The 20090-nt window shown below is 40.1% G+C and overlaps 1 protein-coding gene across 6 annotated transcripts in view; it reads right to left on the bottom strand.

The window, feature by feature from the left end:
• Nucleotides 1-20090, bottom strand: part of LOC132403024 (1-phosphatidylinositol 4,5-bisphosphate phosphodiesterase beta-4) — a 542946-nt gene that overhangs the window by 345805 nt on the left and 177051 nt on the right. For all 6 annotated transcript variants that reach the window (XM_059986236.1, XM_059986232.1, XM_059986233.1 and 3 more), the window contains one exon: nucleotides 19282-19348. The gene's annotated coding sequence lies outside the window, so the exon portion shown is untranslated. The remainder of the gene's footprint in view (nucleotides 1-19281; nucleotides 19349-20090) is intronic.

Below are 20090 nucleotides of genomic sequence, written 5' to 3' on the forward strand. Positions count from 1 at the left end.
CCCCTCCCCTTCTGCAAGGGCACTCCCTACGCAAGTCCCTTGTCCATTTGTCCCTCCTCACTGATCTCCCTCCTGGCACGTCCTTGCAAGCAGAACAAGTGCTACACCTGCCCCTACACCTGCTCCCTTACTACCATTCAGGGCCTCAAACAGTCATTCCAGGTGGGGCAACATCTCACCTGCGAGTATCTTGGAGTCATCAGCTGTATCTGGTGCTCCTGGTATGCCCGCCTGTATATTATAAGACCATAAGACATAGGGGCAGAATAGGCCATCTGGCCCTTTGAGTCTACTCCGCCATTCAATTGTGGCTGATCCTTTTTTTTCCCTCCTCCTCAACCCTATTTCCCTGCCTTCAACCCGTAACCTTTGATGTCATGTCCAATCAAGAACCTATCAATATCTGCCTTAAATACACTCAACAACCTGGCCTCCACAGCTGCACATGGCTCAAATTCCACAAATTCACTGCCATCTGGCTAAAGAAATTTCTCCACATCTCTGTTTTGAATGAACGACCCTCTATCCTGAGGCTGTGCCCTCTTATCCTAGACTGTCCCACCATGGGAAACATCCTTTCCACATCTACTCTGCCTGGTCCCTTCAACATTCGAAAGGTTTTAATGAGATCCCCCATCATCCTTCTGAATTTTAGTGAGTACAGACCCAGAGTCAGCAAATTATCCTCATATGATAACCCTTTCATTCCTGAAATCATCCTTCTGAACCTCCTCTGGACCTTCTCCAATGCCAGCACATCTCTTCTAAGATGAGGAACCCAAATCTGTACACAATACTCGAGGGGATGCCTCACCAGTGCCTTATAAGGCCTCAGCTTCACATCCTTGCTCTTGTATTCTGGACCTCTTGAAATGAAGTCTATAACTGGTGCACCAATTGTGAGTTGGAGAGCTATAACAGAGAAGGCAGCGCACAGGGCCAGGAGCGAAATTTAAAAGGGGAAATCTTTGCGGGAACTTGGCTATAACCGAAGCACTAATCGTGAGCTGGAGAGCAGGGAAGGCTCCAACATAAAAGGGAGACACTGCCCAGTAGAGCAGTCATCAAAGGAGTGGTCATCATCGGAGTGGTCCGAGTCAGAATGGTGGCTTTGGCGAAAGCAGGCTTCGGCAAGATAAGAGGCTAAGTGAACTGCTTTATCCCTGCATTTTTTTGAGGAATTAAGAGCATGTCGGTAGGGTTAGTATTTTGCTCTGGGTGTCAGATGTGGGAATCCTGGGAATCTTCCAGTCTCCCAGATGGCCACATATGCACCAGGTGCACCGAGATGCAGCTCCTGAGAAAGTGTTTCAGGGATCTGGAGCTGTGGCTTGATGACCTACAGCTTATTAGCCGAAGTGAGCAGGAGATAGATAGGAGCTACAGGGAGTTGGTCATCCTGAGGCTGAAGGAGTTAGACAAGTGGGGGACTGTCAGGGAAGGGAAGGGGAGAGCTCAGATAGTAGAGAGCATCCCTGTGGCCATCCCCTTCAGTAATCGTTATCTCGTTTTGGATGCTGTTCAGGGTGGTGACCTGACAGAGGACAACCATGGAAATCGTGTCTCTGGCACTGAGCCTGGTTCCGTGGTGCAGAAGGGAAAGAGGAAGATGACAAATGCAATAGTCATAAGGGATTGCATATTGAACATCGATTTCTTGAACTTCCAGTAATGCCCCCCCTTCACCATTCCCCTCTCTCACCCTCTCTCCTTATCTGCCTGTCACACCCCTCTGAAGCTCCTCCCCTTTTTCTTTCTTCCATGGCCTTCTGTCCTCTCCTATCAGATTCCCTCTTCTCCAGCATTGTAAATCCTTCATCAATCAACTTCCCAGCTCTTTACTTCACCCCTATCCCTCTCCCAATTTCACCTATAACCTTGTGGTTCTTCCTTCCCTCCCCAACATTCTTACTCCTCATTTCTTTTTCCAGTCCTAATGAAGGGTCTCGGCCCGAAACGTCAATGGTACTCTTTTCCATTGATGCTGCTTAGCCTGCAGAGATCCTCCAGTATTTTTTGTACGTGCTGCAATAAGAATGTTAACAGGAATATTCATTTCATTTCTCCAAATGAACTTCACAGGCACTTAAAAGAAGTCAAGTTTGTTAGTCATGGTAGAAAAACTTCAGAAAAGTTTGCAAGACAAAGTATTAGTTCCATTCCAATTCATTCCATAAAATTATGAGACATAGGAGCAGAATTAAGCCATTCATCCCATCAGGTCTGCTAAACCATTCTATAATGGCTGATTTATTATCCCCTCAATCCCATTCTCCTGCTTTGTCCCAATAGCCTTTGATACCCTTAAAATCAAAGACATATAAACCTCTGCTTTAAATATACTGAATGTCCTGCACCAAATGATTGGATATATTAGTACTTGGATAGACATGTTCTGATTAAGGATAGCCAGCACGACCTTGTGCATGTTAGGACACGTATAACCAAACTTACAGAATTTTTCGAGGAACTTACCAAGAAAGCTGATGAAGTCAAGGCAGTGGATGTTGTCTACATGGACTTTAGCAAGACATCTGACAAAGTTCCACAAAAGAGATTGGTCAAGAAGGCTCAGTTGCTTGGCATTCAAGATGAGGTAGTAAATTGGATTAGACACTGGCTTTGTGGGAGAAGCCACAGAGTGGTATCAGATGGTTGCCTCTGACTGGAGGCCCATGACTAGTGGTGTGCCACAGGATCTGGTGCTGCGTCCATTGTTATTTGTCATCTATATCAATGATCTGGATGATCACGTAGTCAACTGGATCAGCAGATATGCGAATGACAGCAAGATTGGGGGGGGGGGGGGTTAGTGGACAGCGAGGAAGACCAACATGGCTTGCAGTGAGACCTAGATCAGCTGGAAAAATGGGAGCTAGAATTTAGTGCAGACAAGTGTGAGGTTTTGCACTTCGACAGGACCAACCAGGGAAGGTCTTACACAATAAATAGTAGGGCACTAAGGAGTGTGGTAGAACAAAGGGACTTGGGAACACAGGTCCATAATAAAGTGGTGTCACAAGTTGATAGTTCTATAAAGAAAGCTTTTGGTACATTGGCCTTCATTAACCATAGTACAGAAGATGTACTCAATAGGGATGTATGTTGAAGTTGTATAAGATATTGGTGAGGCCTAATTTGGAGTATTGTATGCAGTTTTAGTCAACTACCTTCAGAAAAGATGTAAATAAGTTTAAAAAAGTACAGAGAAAATTTACAAGGATGCTGCTGGTTCTGGAGAACCCAATTTAGTTGGAGACATTAAGTAGGTTAGGACTTTATTTCTTGGAGCACAGAAGATTGAGGGAAGATTTAATAGAGGTATATAAATTACAAAGAATATAGATAAAGTAAATGAAAGCAAGCTTTTTCCACTGAGGTTGGGCAGAACTACAACTAGAGTTTATGGGTTTAGGGTGAAAGGTAAAAAGCTGAAGGGGAACAGGAAGGGAAATTTCTTCACTCAGAGGGTCATGAGAGTGTGGAATAAACTGCTAGTGCAAGTGGTACATGTGAGCTGAATTTCAAAGTTTAAGAAAAGTTTGGATTGGTTCATGGATGGTAGGGGCATGCAGGGTTATGGTCCCAGTGCAGGTTGAGGGGATTAAGTGGTTTAAATGGTTCCGAATGGACCAGATGAGCCAAAGGCCCTGCTGCTGTGCTGTATTTTCCATGACTCTATGACTCCACAGCCATCTGTAACTATTAATTCCACAGATTCACCACCTTTTGGTTAAAGATCCCAATCCAATTTACAAAATGACAAGGTGCTCAAGCAAAAGCACTCACAGTCCAACTCCGCTGTCTATACTCTGTCATCTAGAATACCAAATGTTCATGTTGCTTCAATTAAGAGATATGGGGGGAAACACAGGAACGTATATCAGAACATATTGCAGATCAGCCAAAAACAATATGGCATGCCACAACAGACTGAAAGAATTGTACAGCCAACTCCATAGTTTATCATCTGCTTTCTGAAAATTGAAAGAACCTACAGACAAAAAAGAAAACATTTTGTTTCTATCACCAAGTTTTGAAAGCAAGAAACAAGTCAGCTTCAATTCAGTTTTTAAAATTCACTATGCAATCTGTCACATAATTAGTATTTTTAATGCAATAAAATAGCTTTTCCATTTAAGCTTGGTATTGCTTTCTTTGTGCAACAATTCCTCAAAACACTGAACTCTTCAGTTTTTCTGAAGGTTATGACATCTGTGTTTCAGATAATTTGTATTCTCAAGGCTAAGCCAGTCTGTGCATTCGAGACCCACTCCAAAGTTCAAAGCTCAAAAGTCTGGTCTGATATATTTGTGCTGTGCCAAAGGAAGCTTCTACAGTTGGGCTTACAATTTTGTAAATGAGATGGTAACACAAGCTTCTGTCTCTCCTCTTACGTGAAAGCACATTTCATGTACTTTCTGAAGTCCATGTCGGAGCACTCCGCAGTAGAAAGTCAGTGATCTCCGTGGACGGATGTTGGGTCAGTGGGCCTCATGGATGAGGGTTAGTGAACTCCAGGTCAGCAAGTCCCAGGGTTGGAGTTCCATGTGAGTCTGGAGTTCAGGACCTGGAGTTCAACATCCATGCTTGAATCCAGAAGGTCAAAGACCAAAGTCAGTGAATCTGGATGTCGAAGCCCGAAGGTTGGACACAGAAGTCTGGAAGTCCGGAAATCGAGGCTCAATGTATGTGAGTTTGTGACTCCCAGTCTCGGCCCCATGTCTGCGAGTTGAGAATCTGGGTCCAACAGCCTGCCCTGGGGGCTGGAGGCCTGTCGCTGTGTCTGACTGGATGATTGGGAAAAAAGAAAGGGTTTGTTTTGCTGTTGTTGCTTTGTTGCTGCTGATGTTGTTGTTGTTATTATTATTATTGGTATTGTTCTGCTAAACATTGCAGACATGCTATATTGCTGATAAAATCTGTGGTGACACTTAGTAGTGGTGTGATCACTCAAACAGAACATGATATGGTCACTACTGGGCTGTCAGGTGGCTGCTCGGGCCGATCCAGGATCCACATAGTTAGAGTAGATTCCCTTAATGGGGAGCCACCACGTGGTCCTTGGTAGATCAGGGTCAGGATCCAGCAGCATAGAATGCAAGATTACTGGGGACATTTCACAAATGCAGCTTCCTCCACCTTCACTGTCATTATGACGTGTCATCACCTTCCGCCCGGTCCACCCTTGAGGATTTGGTTGGATTGCTCTTTGTATGGATCCTCTCCCTTGACCATGGGTCACACTATCAGGAGCTCCAGTGTCAAATGTCACTTCAAGATGGTGGCGTGACAGAGCGTGCAGCGGCCACTCCAGGAATGAGTATCTGTTATCTGTAAGTAGGGGCCGTATACAATCCTGATTTGATGGAGACAGACGTGTGAAGCACGGAGGAGCATCTGGTGGAACTTTTGAAATGCCTGTTTCGCTGCCGCTGCTATTGTGCGATCGGAGAAATCTCCGGGAGGAAGGCCCCGAATCCTCGGCTTTGCCTGTTGCTTGGCGGCCGGTGCTGGGGTCAAAGCGCTCGGCAGAGATTGTGCTTGGTGTCGGAGGGCTGGTCGGAAGCTCAAAGTTTTCGGACGGACTCGGAGTTGGCTGTGGTCGGAGCTCCCAGAGTGCTGTATCGACAAGCTGCGGCGCTGGAGGTTCATGGCAGGAAGAGTTTTCCTTCCTTCTACCATCTGCGTGAGATGATGGGCTGTCGGGACTTTGAGACTTTCTTTTAAACCGTGCATGGACTGCTCTTTATCAGATTATGGTATTGCTTTGCACTGTTGAAACTATGTGTTATAATTATGTGGTCTTTGTCAGTGATGCACCATCAATAACTCTCGGAGACGTGAGGCAAGATATAAGCTTTTATTGGCTGGAAGAAAGAACAGGCAGCAAGTGACCACCACACAACATCCTGGAGACAGAGGCCGGGGCTGTGCTTCCAATTACCTTTATACCGGGGTCCGTGGGAGGAGCCACGGTCAGTGGGAGGAACCACTGGAGCAGTCGGGGGGGGGGGGGGGGCGTGTCCAGACAGGTATATGCAGTTCATCACAGTCAGTTAGTCTTTTATCAATTATGGTATTGTCTGCACTGTTGAAACTATATGTTATCTATAACTACATGTAACTATGTGGCTTTGTGTAGGTCTTGTAACTTTAGGTTTGTCTGATGGGTTTGTAGTTCCTTTCCGGGGAACATGCTAAGACGGTAGCGCGATATTGATACGCAGCAGCCTCTCCGGACTCTGGATTGGGGATTACCAAACGTTATGTGGATTTTCTTGTGTGGTCTGTTTTGTGTTTTTTCATGATATCATTCCGGAGAACGGTGTCTCATTTTTAACTGCATTGTATTTGTGGCTTATAAATGACAATAAACTGAATCTGAATCTGAAATAGCTAAACTGTAGGCACCATCACTCTCTAGATCACAAGAACACACAAGCCTGGACAGAGTGACAATCCTCAGAGGTGACACTTACAGACAGACCACAGTACATCCTTCAGTTATGTTATTTTTTAATGTAAATGATGCATGCACTGTATGCTTCCATGTAAGTGTATAAATTAATGAATCTGAATGTAATTTCAAAGATACACATTTTTCTCCCTTTCTGACACCTCTATTTGTCAATCAACATTACTGGAAAAAAAAAGATTAGATCAGTACCATATTGCAATTTTGGACGATTGGTCTGTGCACATTTCATATATATTAAGCATCACCCTATTTTCTAAGTTGCTTCATAAAGTTTAAGGGCTTTAAAATGTCCCATGGAACACCCGATACTGCAGAAAATGCAAGGTTTAGTCTCCACTTCTTCAAATTGTCCAAGCCAAATTAACTAGCACAGTGTAGCACATATTCTAATACTCACATGAAGGCTGGTGGAAACAATGTTTTGCCTCCTACAGATATTTCACATCTTACACAGCATCAACACCTGGGGCAAATCCACACTGATACAGGGAGATGATGCAACCTCCACACAGAGAACCCCCCCCCCCCCCCAAGGCTCAATCAAACCTATGCCCCTGGAGCTGCAAAGCAGCAAATTTCACTGCACCACCCAGCTCCGCTTCTCAAGCATAACATAAAGAATTACCTGCTTGCCCCCTTTACCTTAACCTTCCTGGGTTTTTTTTTTGTTTTGCAACTTGTCCTCAAGCTTACAAAAGGAAATTTTCACCTTCATTCTGGTCTGGTTAGGGAAACAAGGGGAGCACAAAAAGCAATGAAAGGGTATAATAGTGGTTTCATCTCAACATTTAAAAATTGTTTCAATGGCAAACTTTCCCCATCATTAGAAGTAAACAATAACTGTTCTTTTTACATCTTTAAATTTGGATTTTTCATTTAGGAAAAATTTTACCATCGTCCCAACACATAAACTGGTTACCATGGACACCTGGAATGCACTTACTTGATTCCCAATTGATTTTATTCTGAACTAACAATGTTGCTCGAAGGGTCAGATTGGGCCACATTTTGCTTGTCATCAGAACTTTTAGTACACACATTCACATCAATAGGATGACGATTATGCAGGATAATTGTAATGTTCACTTGTTTAAAATGTAACGTGTTTTACTTTTATACATTCTAAATCTAAAATCTTATTTCTTACAATTACATGTAGATCTATCATTTCAACTTTGGCCAGTCTTTTTTTTTACTTCTAGTATCTTCATTTACACAACTTTTCACTTTCAGTGGAATGATTATTAAAAAGCTGTAAGGTCACACTCAAAAATAACATCTACAATTAGTATTTTAGTTAGCTTTGGTACAAACTAGAAATCATAGGTGTTTTTATCTGCTCATGAATGATCTAAAAATTGACAAAGCAGCTATAAATAATCCCTTACGCTTCCATCTTTCTATTTACTTGTTTTTCTCCTTGAAATCGTTGTCACCCAGCTCTTTATGTGCACATCCCACAATTGTTCTCTCACAAAGTTAATTATCTGCAGATAAACAAGGATCACTGGTCAGGAACAAAGACCAGAAAACCTGATGTTCCTCTCCATTTCTAAGTCACCATTTATAGATCAGTATTTGCAAGGACTATGATACTGCAAAGACTTTCCATCTTCAGTCCTTACAATGTTTAAAGCGAGAACATGGTGTCTCCAACAATGCTGTAAGTGGGACAAGCAGTCTAACTAAGTGGATGCTCCGGGAAAAGGGCAATGGAAATATTGAACCAGATGCTGTCAATGTAAATGTGGAAGATCTTAAAGACTTTCCTTGATGTTCCCAAGTGAAAGCGGAGGACAGGAAGGTAGAGAAGACATGGGGAAAGTGCATCAAGAAGGGAATCTTGAGGATTAGAGGTCAGTGTGGTGGGTTGGAAAGAAAAGCTGCTATTAGAGATGCTCTGGTTATGAAAGGACTGGTAATTGTATAAACAAGTAAGTGCAATTTTATTGAATTGATACATTAGTTGACCATATTGAAGGATATGGTGAAATCAATAATGAATTTTGTAGAGCAAACACAAGGAAAACTGCACTACCAAGCACATCTTTCCCTCCCCCCCTTTCTGCTTTCTGCAGGGATCGCTCCCTACACGACTCCCTTGTCCATTCATCCCCCCCCATCCCTTCCCACCGATCTCCCTCCTGGCACTTATCCTTGTAAGCAGAACAAGTGCTACACCTGCCCTTACACTTCCTCCCTCACCACCATTCAGGGCCCCAGACAGTCCTTCCAGGTGAGGCGACACTTCACCTGTGAGTCGGCTGGTGTGGTATACTGTGTCCGGTACTCCCGGTGTGGCCTTTTATATATTGGTGAGACCCGACGCAGACTAGGAGGCCATTTTGCTGAACACCTACGCTTTGTCCGCCAGAGAAAGCAGGATCTCCCAGTGGCCACACATTTTAATTCCACGTCCCATTCCCATTCTGATATGTCTATCCAAGGCCTCCTCTACTGTCAAGATGAAGCCACACTCAGGTTGGAGGAACAACACCTTATATACTGGCTGGGTAGCCTCCAACCTGATGGCATGAACATTGACTTCTCTAACTTCCGTTAATGCCCCTCCCATTCTTACCCCATCCCTGATATATTCAGTTTTTTTTTCTCTCTCTGCCCATCACTCTGCCTGTTCTCCATCTCCCTCTAGTGCTCCCCTCCCCCTTTCTTTCTCCCTAGGCCTCCCGTCCCATGATCCTTTCCCTTCTCTAGCTCTGTATCCCTTTTGCCAATTACCTGTCTGGCTCTCAGCTTCACCCCACCCTCTCCTGTCTTCTCCTATCATTTCGCATTTTCCACTCCCCCCCCCCCCCCACTTTCAAATCTCTTACTATCTTTCCTTTCAGTTAGTCCTGTTGAAGGGTCTCGGCCCGAAACATCGACAGCGCTTCTACCTATAGATGCTGCCTGGCCTGCTGTGTTCCACCAGCATTTTGAATGAAATTTGCAACAAAGTTTGTAATCTGTAAACTTGGAATTAAGGTCAATTTACTCAGATTTATAAAACTGAAACAATTCGTTATCACAAGAGGAAAATAAAACAAAACTTAAGTCAAGATAATTGTCTCTCTTCCAAACACACTGAATCCCAAAATGAATAATGACATGCCATGCAGTGATGTATAGAACAGACAACTTGGAAATGATCCATGTTCTTACGAGGCAGATTTCCATCTCAACAACAGCTCAGACAAAAGCAGGATATCCGTTAAATAGCCAGAATATATTTGAGAATCTGATCACAATTAAAATCAATATTAAGCTTGTGCAAAAAATTATTCTTAATTATTGACTTAGTAGAAATGATTATTCTTGCAAATTATTCATACTTAGTGACATTACATATGCAAGATAAAAGAACCAAACTAATTATCAATCTTGAATTCTTTCTAATGCAGAATACACCCATACACTATTCAAATTTTGATATTTGTTTACTGTTACATTAATAAATAAATTCTGATTTTTAAAAAAAATATAAACAGCTTATAAATATTACATTTATATGACATCAGTCATGGTAACCCTTACAGAATTACTGCTGGTCTTTCTGACCAGCCCGCGATCTTTCACAAAGAAGAGGGAAATATAATGAAGCTTCCCAGATATTCTTCTTTGTCTCCAGTAATTAGCTCTTGCTACCAATAAGAGCATCCCTTGTTTGCAATATACTTTTTAGTCAAATATGTATCACATCCAAAATGGTAACAAGATGAAAACAGTAAAGTCACTGTTCATTTTTAAGACTGTTTTTGAATCATATAATAGGGGCAGAAATATAATCAGTACAGAAATATTGAAAATGCACAGCTCAAACTAAAGGAATAGAAATAAGGGGTTTCCTTCAAGAAAAGCAACTTTAAATTTGATTAACTTTTTGTCAGAACTGGATATTGGAAGGAAAAAAACAGAAAAGTTAATGAGGAACTGAGAACTGAAATACAGTGGTGCTGGAAAATATGTGAAAACCTGTAAAATTTGCTGCTTCTGCATAAATATGACCTAAAATGTGATCAGATCTTCATGCAAGTCCTAAAACTAGATAAAGAGAACAAAATTAAATAGGTAACACCAAAACATTATACTTGTTCATTTATTTATTGTGAACAATGATCATATTACATGTATTTGTTGGATATAGTATGTGAACCTCTGGGATGATGCATTCTACAAAAGCAATTTAGAGTCAGGTGTTCCAATCAATGAGATGAGTCTGGAGGTGTGGATTGCAGAGGTGCCCTGCCCCATAGAAAAGATAAAGTCAGTTTACTGACTGAGCCTGCTCTTCTCAAGAAAGATCTGCTCATGTGCACCATGCCTTAATCAAAACAACTTCCAGAAGATGTTAAAAGAAGAATTCTAGAGATGCATGAAAAGGCTACAAAAGCATTTCTAAAGACTTGAATGTTCATCAGTCCACAGTAAGAGAAGTTGTCTACAAATGGAGGAATCTCTGCTGTTGCCCCTCTCCCAAGGAGGGGGCATCCTGTAAAGATCACACCAAGAGCACAACGTGCAATACATAAAAAGGTGAAAAGGACCCCAAGGGTACATCAAAAGACCTGTAGAAATCTCTAGAACTTGCTAAAGCCTCTTTTCCTGTGTCTACTATAGGAACAAGAATGGTCTTCATGGAAGGACAACATTGAGGAGACCACTGCTCCCAAAAAAAAACCTGATCCACGTCTCAAGTTTACAAAAGCCCTGGATCTTCGACAACCCTTCTGGGATAATGTTGGGTGGACACATGAGACACAAATTGAACTTCCTGGTGGAAATGCATATTGCTATGCTAGGAGGGAATGGGCACTGCACACCAACACCAAAACCTCATCTGAACTGTGAAGCATGGTGGAAAGAGCATCATAAGTTTGGGGCTGCTTTGCTGCCTCAGGACCTGGATAGCTTGTTATCATTATGGAAACAACGATAGCAGTCTGTCACCAGAAACTTAATAAAAGGTTGGATAATGCAATATGCCAGTGATCCAAAAGACAAGAATAAATCAACAACAAAATGGTTTAAAAGAAGAAAATCTGTGTTTTGGAATGGCCGAGTCAGTCCTGACCTTAATCCTATAGGAATGCTGTGAGTAGACCTGAAGCAAGCATTTCATGCAAGAAAATCTACTAGTATCCCAGAGTTGAAGCAATTTTGTACAGAGGCATGGACTAATGTTCCTCCAAACTGATCAACAGTTTGGCTGAAGTTATTGCTGTACAAAGGGGTCACACCAGTTATTGAAAGCAAAGGTTCACATACTTTTTTTCCAACGAAGTCATGCAATATTAGATCGTTTTCCTCAATAAATAAATAAATGAATTAATAAATATATTTTTGTGTTATTTATTTAATTGGGTTCTCTTTATCTAGTTTTAGGACTTGTGTGTATCTGATCACATTTTAGATCACATTTGTGCAGAAATAAAGAAAATTCTTCAAGGTTCACAAACTTTCTAGCACCACTGTAAGTGAAAGTTACAAATCACATCTGAAGATTTCTGTGACAAAGCAGCACTTGCTAAATTTGTGAAATCTGTTCATCTTCACAAGTTCATATCCTAAAAAGTAAAAGCTTCCCTTACTGTTCAGATGGTCCAGGACCAAGTTATGAATTGGGTTTGGAGAAAAAGGAGAACTGCGGGGCATTTCTGGCTTCCATGTTTATGACTCAGTATGGTGCAGGGTCAAAAGTCTGACAGCAGGCATATCTCCTTAAGAAAGTATCCTACCAGTAACTAACACCAAGAGGTTTGCTGGAGTACTACAATTTGAAGGGTAATTTCCTTTCAGAAACTGAGATGGAAGCTCAGACTGGAAAGTCAGTTTTCCAGGAATACAGTCACTGAAAGAAAAATAATATTCCAAACCAAAGGTTGGTATTTGCGTGAATGGATTTTGGAGTGCCAAGCATGCATTCCTTCAGAATCACCAATGAAGGATCTCATATTTATTTGCAGGGTGAAGGCTCACATATTAAAATTGACTATAATCAAAGGTGAAAAATGAGGAGGAGGTATTCAGTGCCTGGTTCCACAAGTCTGACCATGAGAACCCAAAATCAATAATCCAATTCCAGGTGACTGCCCTTCTGAACTAAGAAACAGAGAGCAAGAAATACACAAGTGATGTCCGAGGTGAACAAACAAAAGGCAAAACCAAAAACTCGAGGTGTAGTAATCTGTGCTGGTTAAAATTCTGCAACGTTCTTACACATCCTTAGCTACACCAAAGTCCTGGCTAGAAATGTGTTTTGACATCGACCTGAGATGCTGGGGCAGTGCTCATTCTCAGAGGTGTCACATTTAAAACCCACTGGCCACACACAGAGACATGATGTTGTTGAAATATGTATAGGGGAGTTCTCCCCAGTACCCTGACCAAAGTTCATCTCTCAGCTGACAACAGTAATATTTTAAATTATTTGTTCATTCACACATTTCTGCTATGGAACCTGGCAGTGCATTAATTGACAGCCGAGTTTCCTCCATTACAACAGAAGCTTCACTTCAAAAATACTGGATGGAAAGTGCTTTGGAACATCCTGATATTGTGAAACACACCATAAAAATGCCAAGTTTTCTTTTCATCCCCCTCTTACTTTTCTGCACTTCTGTTCTGTGAACTTAAATATGTGAGACGTTGTGATATCGGAAGCCAAATAAGTAGAAACTCTGGCTCTCTTGATCTGTCACAATTTTTGCTTTTGAGTCTCATAAGTATGAACCTCCTCATAAGCCAGAAATTGAATTAGCCAAAGAAAACTAGAACAACACAGTATCTCGTTCAAGAAAATCTTAAATCGGACTAAACTCTTTTAATAATCCTAATCATTTAAGGAAAGGAAAATATTTCTTGACCAATCAGTACTTTCAATGTTAAATCAACAGATTTTTAAATATTTTCATGAAGTCCACTCCAAAACAAATTCCTTCTTTGATATGGGAAAGCAGCAGAAACACCTCCTTTCCATAGCTATGAGTCACAAAGTACATTTTTGAACTCTAATCAGTGTTGCAACATAAGAAGCAGGGTAGCAACCTTGCACACTGAAAGCTCCCTAAACAGCAATACAAAACATACAAAACAGCAGGAAGCCATTCTGCCCATCACGATTGTGCTAACCTAATCTTCCAGCGCAATGTCTATAGCGCTGCAGTTTTACCTCCTTGTGTACTTCACAAAGCATGGTTTAAGTGCAGTCAATTTCAGACAGTGAGATTCAGACCCAAACTATCTTCTGGATGAAAACATTTTCCTTACTACATTTCCAATCCTTCTACTTTAAATCTGTTCTTGACTGCACTGTTGAGGAAAATAGGCTCTCCCTATTTTCTCTGTCTAGGACCCTCACAATCTTATAGTTCTCACTTCAGTCTTATCATATCCTTTGCTGCTCCAAAACCATGTTTTTCAGCAATGTTTCTTTAAAGGTACAATTTCCAAGTCTGGCAACATACTTGTAAATCTTCTGCACCATTTCCTCATTGCTTCAACTGCCTTTTTACATTCACTTCTAGACTTCCTGTACGCTTGAGCCTTTCTTCTCTTGTCCTTCACAAGTTTCCCCTTCTAGCCCTGTCTATTTTCCTGTGTATATCTTGATCAATCAGGTTCTATGTATTGCAATATCCCCCACTTCACGATTACACAGACTTTCACTCTGTATAACAGATTTACAATAACCCCTTTCAATATCCTTAAATGTTTGAGACCAATTTCCCTATGTGTGGCTGTTTCCAATCTGACATCCTATTCAGCTAAAAAATAGCCTTACCTTCTTTAGAATCTTTACTCCTACTTTACCTTTATCCCGTAACTATAATAAATCTAATTGAATTCAGCCTCACACCATGTTAATCCTTATATTGCCCAGCCACATTCTCCAAGAATAAATCCAAAATTTAACTCATATATATTTTTTGTTTAATTATCTAACATTTCATCCCTATCCACACCAGCAATTGCTCTTCACCCAATATTAACAAGCTCTTTATTTTCTTCTCTATTCTATCTGAAAAAACACATCGGGAATGTTAAGCAGCCAGTTTTGCCCTTCTTTAAGCCATGTTTCAGTTGCAGATAAAATATCATACTGCAAGCTTCTAATAGTGCTTTCAAGTTATTTGCCTTGTTCATAAGATGCCACAAACTCAGGTATCCTCCCTTCTTCAAAAACAAGTCTCTCAGGATTGAGGATAACCTGCTTTACTCTGATTCTGAAACAGCCTCTTGGAGTTGAGGGTAACCTGCTTTCAGTGAATTCTGAGAGACTGCTGAGGTTAATGCAGGACCTGAAGACTGCGTCTCAGGTGAATCAGGAGGCACTTGTAATGAATAATAGAACTTTACTTCACATTGTAGACTTCTGAGTATTCCAGCAAATGGAAGTTCTCACGCCATCCTGACTACACCTTCTACATTCTGGGCATCCATTGGCCAAGGATTCCATTAAGTCAGGGGAACATTATACTTGTACAAAATTTCTGTATTGTTTCTGCCCTCCATCTGCTAACTTCTTCCCACTGTGTTCAGAGTAGAGTGTTCCTTTCAGAACTCCTATTTCTAGCATGCAGACATGACTGGTGCGTCAGAGGTGACTGACATAATTATGGTCCTATTGCTCAGGAATCTGGCCCAGAAGAGAACACAAACCTGTTTTATCCTTGATTTCTTTGGAAGAATTTGTGCACAGTGTCCCTCCAGTGATTTATAGCTACAGCTGTATTTAATGTCTTATCTAAGAATTAAATATTTTTCAATACACAGTACTCCACAAGAATGTCAATGTCAATTTCTGTACTCAAAAGACTAGGGAACAATGCTTACATACATTACAACATAGTTTACATTATAACTTCAAATATACCATAACATTTTCAACTCCATGTTTATTGTCCATAGAAAGGATACAAATTAACCAGCTGCAAAATTTCCAACTTTGTAAAAATATTGCAAAAAATACCATGGAAAATAGCTGAGTCTTAAGATTAATCTAATTTTTGAATATAACAAATCAATGTAATGTACATTCAAACACATTATTTAATGGCAGGGCAGAACTAGCTTTAAGAAGACAGAATTTCCCTTGACTTGGCAAGACAGAAGCGAATTGGGAACCTCGCCCACTTAAAATAACTCATTGCATTGACTTTGCCTGCAAGGCTGCTTGTGTCAGTAATACCTCTGACAAGTCCCTGCTCCTGCAGGAAAGGAGGAAATTGTAGCAATATAACTAGAATTATGTTTTCCTCTTATTAGGGTGTGTTAAACCAAGACTAAAATTATTGTGAGCAAGAGCATTTGCTCCATAAAGGTAATGCAGTCTGTATTGACAGAAATGGCGGTCATTGCTACCACACTCAGTCCACAAATCATCATAGTGGCAAAGAGAACTTAATAATGCCACAAAGGAAAATTTAGGTACTCTTGCAAGTGGAGGTGGTTGGAAAGCTACGAAGACTGTTAAGAGTCAAACAGGGCAAATAATGTAGAAAGGAAGTGGAGTAGCCCCAGTAATAAAGGAGATGAGGAATGATGACCAGGAAGAGCAGGAAGGAGAATCAATTTGAGCTAAAATAAAATATTTTTAATTGAGAAGGAAAGGCAAATGTCAAACATTTAACTTGATTATCTGTAATAGATTAACACTTGAAATGATAATAAATTTGGTACAAAGTCAACATGGTTTTTATGGCAAAGAAAATATGTTTGACAAATCTGATGAAGTTTTTGAGAGGATGAAATTCAGAGAGTATAGTCAGTTTTTAAATTAGATGTACATCTGGATTTTCAGAAGGCATTTGAAGAGGTACCAGATAAAAGGTTTTCAAAAGCAGAAAATTCTTACCAGTGGGTTAATGGTATAGCATTGAAATTGGCTTGTTTAGAAGACCGAATGCAGGGAATAAAAATAAATGAGTCATTTTATGGCCAGCAGCCGGTTGTTAGAGGAATCAGCACTGAGTCCTCAGCTGTTCACAATTTCAATTAATGATGTGAATATAACATAACTGGGTTTGTAGATGATGCACAGGTGGGAGGGAAAGCAACCACGAGCATATGAACCTGCAAATATTTAAGCAAGCATGCAAACACACTGCAGATAGGGGATGTGCAAGGTTATACACTTTCTTAGCTAGAATTAACACACATATGTCAATAGAGATCTGGTCATTGGGCAAAAAGCACAAGAGTATAAGAGCAAGAATAAGTCACCAGAGCCCTCAAGCCTGCCTGACCCATCATTTTGAATGAGACATGAACAATAAATATGTTAGTCCAGGCAACCATTAGGAAGGTGAGTATCAAGTTATTCTTTAATAAAAGGGGATGGTGTCATCTTGGAGGGAATTAACCAAACACAACAGAAATTATAAAACTGAGAGGTTATTGCATTGAGACATACTGGAATCTGAGAGAGGTTAATCGAGAGGATGCATCCTTTCCTTTTTTAATTTGGGGTATTCACTCAAATTAGAGGGCAAGGTCACCTGGCACTGTACTTGCTGGAATTCGGAAGGAGGAGAGGAGATCTGATAGAGACATACAAAATTGTGAAAGGGATAGATAAGGGAGAGGCAGGAAAGTTGTTTCCACTGGTAAGTGAGACTAGAACCAGGGGACATAGCCTCAACATTTGGGGAAGTAAATTTAAGACACAGAAGACAAGGAACTGCTTTTCCCAAAAGAGTGGCGAATCTGTGGAATTCTCTGCCCAATTAAGCAGTGGAAGCTACCTCAGTAAATATATTTAAGACAAGGTAGTATAGATTTTTTGCATAGTTGGGGAATTGAGGGTTATGAGGAAAAAGACAGATAGGTGGAGATGAGTCCATGGTCAGATCAAACATGATCTTATTGAATGGCGGAGCAGGTTCAATGAGCCAAATGGCCTACTCCTGCTCCTATTTCTTATGTTCTTAAATGAGGAGAAATTGTTTTCCTTAGTGTATTGTAAACACTATAATTCTCAACATCACAGCACTGCAGTTAAATTAATTGTTAGAAGAACCAAAGAATATGAAGATTATGCATTTTACACTGAGTTCCTACAATCAAGGCTGCATTTACAGAAATGAAATAATGTCATTGAGAAGTGAAATACTGAAGGAGAAAAATTGACATGGTTTGAAAAAATTCTCAGTGAGCGATACTGAAGAAAATCCCTTCAAAAGTCAAGCAAACCATACCTTTCAAAGATTTAAAGGTCACCTATTATTTAGAGATCCTCCATTCATCTTTTTATCTCTTATAGTCTATTTATTGGCATCTGGATTTCTGAAGAACTAATGTCTTTGAAAAGACAGCTTTTGCTGACAAATGGGCAAATATTCCTTAAAAACACTCCAGCAACTTGTACCCAAAACAGCTCCCAAACAATAGCTGCTGGTATTCAAGGGGGCCTACTTGAAAGGGACAAGGCACCTCAGCATCTCATATTATAACTTTGGAAGAAGCACTAAATTATGTTCATAATCATGGCTATTCAAGAAACTTACATTGAAACACATATTTGTACCTAATTTCACAAAATTTTAATCTCCTTTCAATAGAATTAGCTCATTTGAAAATACTACACATCTGCAGTCAAGCATGCCTGTAAAAATGGAGGACAAGAAACTGCCAGATTACTTTTAGCTTATTTATTTTAGTGCAGACATATTGATGAAGAAGCTTACAATTTAAAGATCAATTCAGTTAATTTGCCAACATTGGTTACTCTAGTATTTTGGGGTCACACCAGCTGCAATTAAAGAATACTTGTTGCTTATAACAACAGATGCTCTAACAAAATATTGATGAGTCAAGTACCATAATTTAACTGCCTACATGACTTCTACATTAAAAGAGTGAAGATTATCATAATCCTGCTCTATTTCAAACACCATCAAAGAACAGGACATGAAAACACTGTTTTAGCCTGGTTTTCAATGCGGGAAGTTTTGAACAACTCACACTGGTCCAAATTAACCTCGACTAAACTTGGCTCCCTTTCTGACTACAGCTCATTTAACACAGGAGGCAAAAGAATGCCAGGCAAAAACTAATTCCTGGGAGTCAGAGCCAATTCACAGTTAGGGACTGGAAGTTACACTTAGGACATGAATTCCAGAAGTTAGTACAGTTCTACATTGGTTTTATTGGAAGCAATACAAACCCTCAAAACCCCTAAATGATTTGACCTGGTAGACCTTCACGTGAAATTCAGTCACCAAGTTCAGGACAATAATTTTCCAATCTGAGGTTATGTTGGAACCTTCATTTCAGGTGGATACACAGCAAAATTTTCATGTGATGACAAAAGAAATTCCTCCCATCGCAATAAATATGTACCAAACCAAGTCTGTGGGGAATATGCATGAGCACACATAGGACCTTGGAATAGCATTTTATTCAGCAACGTGCACATAGAGCAATTGCTTATTCCAAGCTGCCCTACCGTAAGGATTTGACAAACAGAACATTCAATGCCAACAGATAGCTAAAACACACAAAGAAGAAGCCAACTGCACAATGCTTTGAGAACAGTGTACAGCAACGGCAGCATTACAGCTAACAATAGCTAAGAAAATCAAAAATAAACTGTAGATTGAATTCTGAAACAAAAAGAGGAACAGATAAAAACACTCAGCAGATCAAGTAGAATTCAGGGAAATACAGTAGTTAACATTTTAGACTGAACACCCATTGTCAGTTCTACCTGACCTGCTGAGTTTTTCTAGCACCTTCTGTTAAAGCCAAGGACAGATGCTTAAAAGCTGTTATTCTTTGATTTTTTAAAAAATGTTGCTTACCTAAAAATGTACTCTGCTTGGATGAATCTGCTTTACTTTTTCAAATGTGTCATGGGTTGTTTTTCCTCTGTAAAAATTCAAAACAAGTTTCAATGAAAATATACTGTGTAAAGATGTCTCTGAAAACAAATGCACATAATTACAAACTTTACACCAGTAGTCTTTTGTAGAATCAAATTCATGGTATTACGTTTCAAAAACATCATCTGACATTCAAGAAAATTAAATTTTGTTTTAATTGAAGAGTAAAGACCAAGAATGGCATCAAAACCATTGTCAATGTACATTTATACAATAGTGACAAAACCAATTCATGAAATAGATGTAGTTATCATCAGTAATGTGTGGTTAAGTCCCAACAATAGTTAACATAATGCAAACCTCAGTAAGGAAGTCAACCTAATCAGTAAAACCTCAGTATGAACATCAAAACCATACATATTTAACAGAATAAACTGTTAGTAACGTGACTTTCTTGATCCAACCAATACTTTGAACCAACTTCCATTCATTTTCAGAATTGGGTCAGTTTGAAAGCTGTCGTGTTTATGCTTAGAAAAACATCCATCTTTCACAGATGCTGCACACAGATCAATAGGCTGATGCAAGTCAGGACGGCAGATTGTTAAAGCTCATTTCTGAAATCTCTTCTAACAACGTCAGCCCACGATATAGTTAAAAATCAACCCGTGGAGAATAAATTGTATGTCAAGATAGATCCTGTTTGAATTGTCTGTTGCGCATTTCGACAGCGAATTTAATGAAAATTTTCAGAATTAGCTCCTTTACGCTCAAGTTATGAATTTTCT

This window comes from Hypanus sabinus, chromosome 12 (assembly GCF_030144855.1).
Source record: "Hypanus sabinus isolate sHypSab1 chromosome 12, sHypSab1.hap1, whole genome shotgun sequence".
Taxonomy (NCBI): Eukaryota; Metazoa; Chordata; class Chondrichthyes; order Myliobatiformes; family Dasyatidae; genus Hypanus; species Hypanus sabinus.